Raw genomic sequence first — 12,543 nt, forward strand, 5'->3', positions numbered from 1 at the left:
GGGGATCTGGAAGAAAGTGCAGTGAGCTTGGTTGTGGTGGATCTGTGAGATCTGGTCTCCTGCAGTTGAGTAATGCGGAGTTCTGCCTTAAACTTAGCATTTTGCACTGTGAGATCCCTTTGTTGGTTCAGTGCATCAGTCCTGGTCAGTTCTGCTGAAGAATCCTCCATATTAGAGTCCTGCAAGAAGGCTGAGTATTTCGCAGACAGCTGCTGGTAGCGTAGACACAGCAAATAGGCGATTTATAGAGTCTCTTATTTCAGCTGGTTGATCATTAGAGTGTGACAAAACTGACATGCGGTGTGAGGTTCTGTCCCAGAGGTTTGACAGATTAGTGGAGAACTCATCTTTAGTGGCTTGATAGTTTTCTCTGAGTTTGTGTTGGTTTTATTGTACGTTTGGGTCTTACACTCTGTTCGGTATTACAGTCCTGATCAAAAGTTTAAGACCACTTGAAAAATAGCATAAAATCATATTTAGCATGGCTGGATCTTAACAAGGTTCCAAGTAGAGCTTCAACATGCACCAAGAAGAAATGGGAGTGAGAGAAAACATTTTTTGAGCATTCAATTTAATATAAAAAACGAATAAACTGAAACAGGCTCTTTTTCAGCTGATCAAAAGTTTAGGTGTCACGGCTGAGGATGGGGAAAACCCTCAGCCGTGTGATGCCATGAGATGTTACCAGTGAAGATGAAGAAAAGCTTGTTCAGTGTTCTTTAATTTACCAAAGGTTCAGCAGCAACGTTTCGACAACAGTCTTTATCAAGCTACATACATGTTTGCAAGTGACTCATATTATATAAGGGTACTAATTCATACCAATTACACAGTGGGTGTGCTACAACAATAATTCCGCCCCCTCTCAGACAGAAACAATCACCAAGTTAATTAATCCCATCCAACATAGTGCATGTTAATTATAAGGCTTACCAGGCGTTCATATGGGATCTATTACTCTGTGCTGTGTCCATGGTGTGCGGCGTCTTCCGCATACTACTGAGGCTGCGCGAGTATTCAAACGGGATTCTCATGTATCACAACGTCAGCTGAATCGTTACATGATCAGTGACGCTACCTTCAGTCACCTGACTGGTGACGTGTATAGGCGTCTGATCGCTGTCATGGTGACCCCAGGTCCTACTTAGAAGATGTAGAACTTTTCTTTTAATTCCATTTCTAATGCGTATAACCAGTTAGAAAGACGCCGATCACCACGGACATCACACAGGAAAAGTGACATCATTTTAGGTTCTATATAGGTCTGTTTAACAGCGACACAGGACCCAATCCCAGCAGGATGTATGAGAAAGCTCATTTATATCTATACTCTGGTTCAATACCAAATCTGGCATATGTAAAGCGGAAATGTATAGCACCACACATAGATGCAACCATATAAAAGGGGGGGAAAAGGGGGAGAAAAAAAAGAGAAGAAATCTTCCAAAAACGGGACTGTTCAAAAGATGCGGTCTTCCTGACACTCATCTATAAATAAATGTGTTCAGAAGTGGCAAGCATGGCAAATAGGGTGAAGTCCCGTGCTTAGCACGGTACGGAGTACTCAAACTCATACCCCTCATAAGCTAATACCACGAGGTATATTAGTATGATATACCCCAAACATATTAAAGAATACCATTGGACGAGGGATACTAGGGCCACAACCATCGCCCCCCTCTGTCAAAAGAGAGACCACAGATGCGTGCCCTTGCTCAATCTGGGTCCCACCGTCAGGAGGAAGACCCCTACTGCGCTTATCCCCATTGTCTCCTGTATAGAAATTAGAGCAAGGGCACGCATCTGTGGTCTCTCTTTTGACAGAGGGGGGCAATGGTTGTGGCCCTAGTATCCCTCGTCCAATGGTATTCTTTAATATGTTTGGGGTATATCATACTAATATACCTCGTGGTATTAGCCTATGAGGGGTATGAGTTTGAGTACTCATGGAGTGCTGTGACTTTCTTCATCTTCACTGGTAATTTTGGGGTCTCTGAGGCTGAGACCTGGCGTCACGAGCACCGCCGCAAAGTACCTTGAATGCATTCAAGTGGTGCTGTCCTACCATCCATTTTTGTTTGATCCGCCATGAGATGTTAGTCGCTGCTCGGCCATGACAACAGAATAAGGGAGCAGCTCACCTCCTAATGGATCCCTAATCCGACCTGACTCCTAGCTGCATGAGCCGACCTTGAAGGTAGGAGGGCCCATGCTCAGGAACCTCGGATCCCTACTCACCCTCCACCGATCCCTGAACTAGGAGCTGGGTAGACCACCTGTTCCTCCTGGATGCGGAGAAACAGGAGTCTAAAACTGGCCGAGCTGCAATGGGATGTAACCATAAACAGACTATGGATATGGCAGGAGAGTGAAAGACTTCCACCTCTACCTGCCACAGACACACTGACTGGATCCCTGGACACCAGTGCTGGCTGTCCACACACAAACATAAAAGGACACAGCACACATAAACACACAGGGACCCAGAACCATAGCTGCAATAATAACAGACACCACATAGACAAACTTATCACATAAACATATTGTATCACAATTTATGACCACAAGGGTGGCCCTCACTGGCAGATGGTATATGGGACCAGGAGAGTGCCTCCAGCTTACTACAAGGCTGGAGTACCCCTCAGAACTCAGGTCTCAACTGAGGTTAAATAGCCCATGTAGCCACACCCAGTGTTCACAGACTAGGAAGGGAATTAACCCTTCTCACACCAGGGAAGGGAAGACCGCAACTAAAAGGGGAATACACACAATAAACCCCGTGCACACCAGACAATGAAAGTGCAAACAAACACACGCTGCCAAGTGTAACCGCATGCAGATTGCAGCAAGCTGCCTAGCAACGCTCAGGCTGCTCTGCTGCCACAAACAATGTTGCCAGCGGCAACCACAGGTGAGGCAACATACTTTAGCCCTCACCTGTGATTGACAACAAAATCAAGGCAACTGCATGCGGTTACAGGAGTCACGACCATGACCATGGTCGTGACATTAGGACCACATGCCTTTAAAAGGCCAAATCTGTGCAAAGATGTGGATTCATTGTCATTTTCTGTCAGGTAGTCACACGTTGTGATGGCAAAGGGAAAAAAAAAAAACTCCCTTTTTAAACGTAGTTGGGTTGTTGAACTGCATAAGCAAGGGTCTCACAGCGCGCCATCGCTGCTGAGGTGGGACGCATTCTTAAATGATCCTGAGGGTTATGGAACAAAAAAGTCAAGTGGAAGACCCCCAAAAAAATTAATCAGCACTGAGCAGGAGGATCCAATTGGCTGTCCGTCAAGACACTGGACGATCCTCGACCCAAATTAAGGCCCTTACTGGTGCTGACTAGTGATGAGCGAACTCGAACTGTATAGTTCGGGTTCGTACCGAATTTTGGGGTGTCCGTGACACGGACCCGAACCCGGACAATTTCGTAAAAGTCCGGGTTCGGTGTTAGTCGCTTTCTTGGCGCTTTTGTGACGCTTTCTTGGCGCTTTTTGAAAGGCTGCAAAGCAGCCAATCAACAAGCGTCATACTACTTGCCCCAAGAGGCCATCACAGCCATGCCTACTATTGGCATGGCTGTGATTGGCCAGAGCACCATGTGACCCAGCCTCTATTTAAGCTGGAGTCACATAGCGCCGCCCGTCACTCTGCTCCGATTAGCGTAGGGAGAGGTTGCGGCTGCGACAGAAGGGCGAGATTAGGCAGATTAACTCCTCCAAAGGACTTGATTATTGATCGATCTGCAGCTGTGGGTCATTGAGCTGCTGATACTCAATTGCTCACTGTTTTTAGGCTGCCCAGACCGTTTGTCAGTCACATTTTTCTGGGGTGATCGGCGGCCATTTTGTGTCTTGTGTTGCGCCAGCACAAGCTGCGACCAAGTCCATTTAACCCTCAATGGTGTGGTTGTTTTTTGGCTAAAGCCTACATCAGGGTGAAGCTGTCACACCAAGTGCATTTAACCAGCAATAGTCTGTTTATTTTTTGGCCATATACTACATCAGGGGCAAGCTGCGCCCGTCACCAAGTGCATTTAACCCTCAGTAGTGTGGTTGGTCAAGCTGTGACACCAAGTGCAATTAAACAGCAATAGTGTGGTTATTTTTTGGCCATATACTACATCAGGGGCAAGCTGCGCCCGTCACCAAGTGCATTTAACCAGCAATAGTGTGGTTATTTTTTGGCCATATCCCAGTCTAATTCTGTCACTAAATCCATACCGGTCACCCAGCGCCTAAATACTAGGCCTCAAATTTATATCCCGCTAAATCTCTCGTTACCGCTGTCCTGTTGTGGCTGGGAAAGTTATTTAGTGTCCGTCAAAGCACATTTTTTGTTCTGGGTTGAAATACAATTCCCAATTTAGCAATTTCATAATTTAGTGGTTTCTGCTATATCAGAGCTATTTGAAATCTATCCCTAAAAGGGTATATAATATTCAAGGTGAACATAGGGTCATTCAGAATAACTTCACACACACGCTACTGTGCATTTCCAAGTCTAATTCTGTCACTAAATCCATACCGGTCACCCAGCGCCTAAATACTAGGCCTCAAATTTATATCCAGCTGAATTTGAATACAATACATTGGGCCAAATAATATTTTTGTTGTTGTGGTGAACGATAACAATGAGGAAAACATCTAGTAAGGGACGCGGACGTGGACATGGTCGTGGTGGTGTTAGTGGACCCTCTGGTGCTGGGAGAGGACGTGGCCGTTCTGCCACATCCACACGTCCTAGTGTACCAACTACCTCAGGTCCCAGTAGCCGCCAGAATTTACAGCAATATATGGTGGGGCCCAATGCCGTTCTAAGGATGGTAAGGCCTGAGCAGGTACAGGCATTAGTCAATTGGGTGGCCGACAGTGGATCCAGCACGTTCACATTATCTCCCACCCAGTCTTCTGCAGAAAGCGCACAGATGGCGCCTGAAAACCAACCCCATCAGTCTGTCACATCACCCCCATGCATACCAGGGAAACTGTCTCAGCCTCAAGTTATGCAGCAGTCTCTTATGCTGTTTGAAGACTCCGCTGGCAGGGTTTCCCAAGGGCATCCACCTAGCCCTTCCCCAGCGGTGGAAGACAGACTGCACTGACGCACAACCACTTATGTTTCCTGATGATGAGGACATGGGAATACCACCTCAGCATCTCTCTGATGATGACGAAACACAGGTGCCAACTGCTGCGTCTTTCTGCAGTGTGCAGACTGAACAGGAGGTCAGGGATCAAGACTGGGTGGAAGACGATGCAGGGGACGATGAGGTCCTAGACCCCACATGGAATGAAGGTCGTGCCACTGACTTTCACAGTTCGGAGGAAGAGGCAGTGGTGAGACCGAGCCAACAGCGTAGCAAAAGAGGGAGCAGTGGGCAAAAGCAGAACACCCGCCGCCAAGAGACTCCGCCTGCTACTGACCGCCGCCATCTGGGACAGAGCACCCCAAAGGCAGCTTCAAGGAGTTCCCTGGCATGGCACTTCTTCAAACAATGTGCTGACGACAAGACCCGAGTGGTTTGCACGCTGTGCCATCAGAGCCTGAAGCGAGGCATTAACGTTCTGAACCTGAGCACAACCTGCATGACCAGGCACCTGCATGCAAAGCATGAACTGCAGTGGAGTAAACACCTTAAAACCAAGGAAGTCACTCAGGCTCCCCCTGCTACCGCCTCGGCCTCTTCCTCCGCCTCTGGAGGAACGTTGGCACCTGCCGCCCAGCAAACAATGGATGTACCACCAACACCACCACCACCACCTCCGTCACCAAGCATCTCAACCATGTCACACGGCAGCGTTCAGCTCTCCATCTCACAAACATTTGAGAGAAAGCGTAAATTCCCACCTAGCCACCCTCGATCCCTGGCCCTGAATGCCAGCATTTCTAAACTACTGGCCTATGAAATGCTGTCATTTAGGCTGGTGGACACAGACAGCTTCAAACAGCTCATGTCGCTTGCTGTCCCACAGTATGTTGTTCCCAGCCGGCACTACTTCTCCAAGAGAGCCGTGCCTTCCCTGCACAACCAAGTATCCGATAAAATCAAGTGTGCACTGCGCAACGCCATCTGTACAAAGGTCCACCTAACCACAGATACGTGGACCAGTAAGCACGGCCAGGGACGCTATATCTCCCTAACTGCACACTGGGTAAATGTAGTGGAAGCTGGGCCCCAGGCGGAGAGCTGTTTGGCGCACGTCCTTCCGCCGCCAAGGATCGCAGGGCAACATTCTTTGCCTCCTGTTGCCACCTCCTCCTTCTCAGCTTCCTCCTCCTCCTCTTCCACCTGCTCATCCAGTCAGCCACACACCTTCACCACCAACTTAAGCACAGCCCGGGGTAAACGTCAGCAGGCCATTCTGAAACTCATATGTTTGGGGGACAGGCCCCACACCGCACAGGAGTTGTGGCGGGGTATAGAACAGACCGACGAGTGGTTGCTGCCGGTGAGCCTCAAGCCCGGCCTGGTGGTGTGCGATAATGGGCGAAATCTCGTTGCAGCCCTGGGACTAGCCAATTTGACGCACATCCCTTGCTTGGCGCATGTGCTGAATTTGGTGGTGCAGAAGTTCATACACAACTACCCCGACATGTCAGAGCTGCTGCATAAAGTGCGGGCCGTCTGTTCGCGCTTCCGGCGTTCACATCCTGCTGCTGCTCGCCTGTCTGCGCTACAGCGTAACTTCGGCCTTCCCGCTCACCGCCTCATATGCGACGTGCCCACCAGGTGGAACTCCACCTTGCACATGCTGGACAGACTGTGCGAGCAGCAGCAGGCCATAGTGGAGTTTCAGCTGCAGCACGCACGGGTCAGTCGCACTACAGAACAGCACCACTTCACCACCACTGACTGGGCCTCCATGCGAGACCTGTGTGCCCTGTTGCGCTGTTTCGAGTACTCCACCAACATGGCCAGTGGCGATGACACCGTTATCAGCGTTACAATACCACTTCTATGTCTCCTTGAGAAAACACTTAGGGCGATGATGGAAGAGGAGGTGGCCCAGGAGGAGGAGGAGGAAGAGGGGTCATTTTTAGCACTTTCAGGCCAGTCTCTTCGAAGTGACTCAGAGGGAGGTTTTTGGCAACAGCAGAGGCCAGGTACAAATGTGGCCAGCCAGGGCCCACTACTGGAGGACGAGGATGAGGAGGAGGTGGAGGAGGATGAGGATGAAGCATGGTCACAGCGGGGTGGCACCCAATGCAGCTCGGGTCCATCACTGGTGCGTGGCTGGGGGGAAAGGCAGGACGATGACGATACGCCTCCCACAGAGGACAGCTTGTCCTTACCCCTGGGCAGCCTGGCACACATGAGCGACTACATGCTGCAGTGCCTGCGCAACAACAGCAGAGTTGCCCACATTTTAACCTGTGCGGACTACTGGGTTGCCACCCTGCTGGATCCACGCTACAAAGACAATGTGCCCACCTTACTTCCTGCACTGGAGCGTGATAGGAAGATGCGCGAGTACAAGCGCACGTTGGTAGACGCGCTACTGAGAGCATTCCCAAATGTCACAGGGGAACAAGTGGAAGCCCAAGGCCAAGGCAGAGGAGGAGCAAGAGGTCGCCAAGGCAGCTGTGTCACGGCCAGCTCCTCTGAGGGCAGGGTTAGCATGGCAGAGATGTGGAAAAGTTTTGTCAACACGCCACAGCTAACTGCACCACCACCTGATACGCAACGTGTTAGCAGGAGGCAACATTTCACTAACATGGTGGAACAGTACATGTGCACACCCCTCCACGTACTGACTGATGGTTCGGCCCCATTCAACTTCTGGGTCTCTAAATTGTCCATGTGGCCAGAGCTAGCCTTTTATGCCTTGGAGGTGCTGGCCTGCCCGGCGGCCAGCGTTTTGTCTGAACGTGCATTCAGCACGGCAGGGGGCGTCATTACAGACAAACGCAGCCGCCTGTCTACAGCCAATGTGGACAAGCTGACGTTCATAAAAATGAACCAGGCATGGATCCCACAGGACCTGTCCATCCCTTGTCCAGATTAGACATTAACTACCTCCCCTTAACCATATATTATTGGACTCCAGGGCACTTCCTCATTCAATCCTATTTTTATTTTCATTTTACCATTATATTGCGAGGCTACCCAAAGTTGAATGAACCTCTCCTCTGTCTGGGTGCCGGGGCCTAAATATATGCCAATGGACTGTTCCAATGTTGGGTGACGTGAAGCCTGATTCTCTGCTATGACATGCAGAATGATTCTCTGCTGACCTGAAGTCAGATCCTCTGTTACGGGACCTCTCTCCTCTGCCTGGGTGCTGGGCCTAAATATATGCCAATGGACTGTTCCAATGTTGGGTGACGTGAAGCCTGATTCTCTGCTATGACATGCAGACTAATTCTCTGCTGACATGAAGCCAGATTCTCTGTTACGGGACCTCTCTCCTCTGCCTGGGTTCCGGGGCCTAAATATCTGAGAATGGACTGTTCCAGTGGTGGGTGACTGGAAGCCAGATTCTCTGCTATGGGACCTCTCTCCAATTGATTTTGGTTAATTTTTATTTATTTAATTTTTATTTTAATTCATTTCCCTATCCACATTTGTTTGCAGGGGATTTACCTACATGTTGCTGCCTTTTGCAGCCCTCTAGCCCTTTCCTGGGCTGTTTTACAGCCTTTTTAGTGCCGAAAAGTTCGGGTCCCCATTGACTTCAATGGGGTTCGGGTTGGGGACGAAGTTCGGATCGGGTTCGGATCCCGAACCCGAACATTTTCGGGAAGTTCGGCCGAACTTCTGGAACCCGAACATCCAGGTGTTCGCTCAACTCTAGTGCTGACTGCAGCCCCATAAACCATCAGACGGCATCTGAGACTGAAGGGCTTCAAAGACCTCGTCTCCTTGAACGCCACACAACTGCTTGGACTTGGCAAGAGAGCACCAAACATGGGACATTCAAAAGGTGGAAGAAAGTTTTATTCTCTGATGAGAAAAAAATTTAACCTTGATGGTCCTGATGGTTTCCAACGTTACTGGCATGACAAGCAGATCCCATCTGACATGTTTTCTACTTGCCACAGTGGAGGGGGCGCCATAATGGTCTGGGGTGCTTTTTCCTTCAGTGGAACAATGGAGCTTCAGGAAGTGCAGGGGCGTCAAACGGCCGCTGGTATGTCCAGATGTCGCAGAGAGCATTCCTCATGACGGAGGGCCTCGTCTGTGTGGTAACAGGACAACGCTACAGTACACAATGCCCGCAGGACAAGGAACTTCTTCCAGGAGAATAACATCACTCTTTTGGCCCATCCTGCATGTTCCCCTGATCTAAATCCAATTGAGAACCTTTGGGGATGGATGGCAAGGGAAGTTTACAAAAATGGACAACAGTTCCAGACAGTAGATGGCCTTCGTGTGGCCATCTTCACCACTTGGAGAAATGTTCCCACTTACCTCATGGAAACGCTTGCATCAAGCATGCCGAAATGAATTTTTGAAGTGATAAACAATAACGGTGGAGCTACTCATTACTGAGTTCATGTTTGGAAGTTGGATTTCTGTTTTGGAGGGGGGGTTTATTTTTTTTTTGGAGGTGTGGTCCTAAACTTTTGATCAGCAGAAAAACAGCCTGTTTCAGTTTATTCGTTGGTTTTCATTAAATTGAATGCTCAAAAAATGTTTTGTCTCACTCTCATTTCTTCTTGTTGCATGTTGAAGCTCAACTTGGAACCTTGTTAAGATCCAGCCATGCTAAATATGATTTTTTTGCCATTTTTCTAAGTTTTAAACTTTTGATCAGGACTGTATCTGCAGAATCTGTTCCCTGTACGTCTTTCGGTTCAGAGGCATGATGTATCTGCGTTGGTTCAGCCATAAGAGTGTTCAGAGCCTTGTCTAGACATTTTTTTTACGGTTTTGCAAAAAATGGTACTGTCTCTTTAAGACAACAGGTGAGGTAACAGTGCTATGTAGAGAAACAGTTTTCAACATTCACTTGAAGTGCAGTAAGCTTGTGCAACCATGTGCTTTCACAAGATGGCGGATGGCACTGAGCTTGATTGCAGATTAGGCACACACATATAGACAGCAGGCTGTAGGAATATTCATCTTTTGACTTTACCAACTCAGATTGTTGTAATAGCGATTTATCCCTAGTGAGACCTCTATGCCTGGCCTGTATGAGCAGATATAATCACTGCAGACAATCCTCATCAGATAGCTTGAACTCACCAACACTGAGTTTGTCCGTGTAAGTTGCTTTATTCTGTAAGCCAGATAGAGTACAGCAGAACAGATGGATTCCGGTATTGTGTGGTCAAAATATGCTTTTGTAAGTGTACATGAGAATACATGTGTACCTGTGCAAATGTCTGGAACAGTATGAAGAAACAGGAAGTGAGGTACACAGAAGACGGGGTGGAGCAAGGAAATGAATCACAGATAAAGAAAAACAATTGCATTACCAAAAACGGCCACTAGATGGGAGCATATAATTAAATATAGAATATCATAAGAATTAAACTATATAAATTTAATTGCGTAGAAGCACAATGCGCCTAACAGACGTATTTCTATATAATAAATGACCACCTAATTGTATTATTATTCGGGGGTAGGGATAATATCTTTATATTATACATATTCTAGTGTATTATACTGTGCCCTGTATTTCCCTGTAGAAAATGATCCTTGGGAAACAGTCCTCATCCCTGATCACCAGGACCAGGTAGCGCTCTGTCAGTACATGGCGGCCTCGCTTCTCCGCTGTGTACTGGTGCTTATTCTGACACTAGGGCTGGGTTCACATCCTATTTTTGCAATCCATTTAATGCATGCGTTAACAGATGCCTCAGACTGATGCCGTATAGTGGCATCCGTTCACCATACAGTTCCATGGTAGAAAAAAAATAATAATTTACGTGACGTCTGATACCGGAAACTGATTCCAAACGAATCTCACTCACAAGAGCCCAGCCTGAAACCAGCCACCCTCCGTAAGCATAAGCCATGGTACTGTAGCACGGTGCTGATACTCGCAGAGGACAAGTAGATGTTGTGGTCCTTCGGATCCCTTGGACCTGCTTCAGTCAGCATACACGCCGCAGAGCGAACTGCGGCCTGCAGTGTCAGCGCACACATCAGAGGGACATTGGTGCAGAGGCAATCCCCATCCCTGCAATTTTAGCACAAACCGATTACCAGGACACCCCCCCCCCCCCCCACTACTTACCGCACTCACCCTCAGTTAGGCTATAGTCATCACAGGGCAGCTCTCCAACACCATTATAAATAAACAGGCGAGGCCTGAATTTTTCTGGAACCCCTGACTTGGGTCATACTGAGATTTAACACCTGAAAGGGTCACAGCCCCGATTTTTTGGACCTCTCCAACAGTACAAAGAGTTTCATCCAGTTTCATTTTTGCTAAGGGCCTCAGACCCAATTTTTTCTAACCAGACTTCTGCACTCACAAACCGAGGCCTATCTAGCTGATCACCTTTTAAAGGGCCAAAGACCCAATTTTTTGGGGGGTCTACCTAGTTTATGTCAAAGAGCAAAACTATAACCACAGAAAGGTGATGGGAGAGCTGTTCCCCTTTACAATACTGGTGGACTACTCACACATGACCATGTTATAAGACCCTAGCACTAGAAGGGCTAATTAGAAGCAAAAAAAAGGAGTTTACACCCCATGCACATGTGGTGAAAGTGGGCAAATACAAGGGCTACAGCCAGGAAACACCGAAGCCCTACAAGAATTTGGCTCTGGCACAATCAGATCTTGACAAATACATCATGAAAAAAGCTTTACCACAACCAGCAATGCAGTCTGCTACACTAAAAGGCTCTTAGTCTCGTCTGGAGCTAGAACATCAAAGAAGAGACAGCGAAGATGATGAAACTACAGACACTCCATCAGATTTACCCATCTCCAGGTCCTTCATCTCAAGTGTTATCAAAAGCCTAAAACCCAGTACTAGAAGAGCTGACATAAATGAAAAAAGAACTGAGAGATAGGCCACAGAGTAGAGGCACTGGAAGCTACACAGACTGCCGTAACAAGCTACACGAAACAGAATTCGGACACGCTAGCCGTCTATCAACATCATATCAACTATCTCTACGATTACATCGAAGACCAAGACAACAGAGGCAAAAGGAACAACATTCGCCTAAGGGGAGTCCCAGAATCGGTAGCGGTTGATGCGATACCAAAAGTAGTGTTCGAGATCTGTCAATCACTACTAGGAGAGGATTACTCTGACCCTATACTTATAGAAGGGGCACACAGAGCCCTAAGACCTAAACCTAAATCTAATGAACCACCAAGAGACCTCATATGCAAACTCCTTAATTTTGCTCAAAAAGAACAAGTGATGAAAAAATCCAGGGAAGGCACCCAAGTCGAATATGAAGGATCAACAATCCAAATCTTTCAAGATCTTGCTCCTGTTACCCTGAAAAGACATATGCTTAAACCATTGACAGACAGACAAACGCATCCCTTATCGATGGTTGTTTCCCTTTGGGATGCTAATTACATAGCGTGACAAAAAGTACATCAGAACACCTAG

General features: G+C 47.8%; 1 protein-coding gene across 2 annotated transcripts in view; it reads right to left on the reverse strand.

The window, feature by feature from the left end:
- LOC122939155 (cytochrome P450 2C39-like) overlaps positions 1–12,543 on the reverse strand; it is a 222,289-nt gene that overhangs the window by 76,985 nt on the left and 132,761 nt on the right. The gene's annotated exons all lie outside the window — the stretch shown is intronic.

This window comes from Bufo gargarizans, chromosome 5, assembly GCF_014858855.1.
Source record: "Bufo gargarizans isolate SCDJY-AF-19 chromosome 5, ASM1485885v1, whole genome shotgun sequence".
In the NCBI taxonomy this organism is placed as follows: Eukaryota; Metazoa; Chordata; class Amphibia; order Anura; family Bufonidae; genus Bufo; species Bufo gargarizans.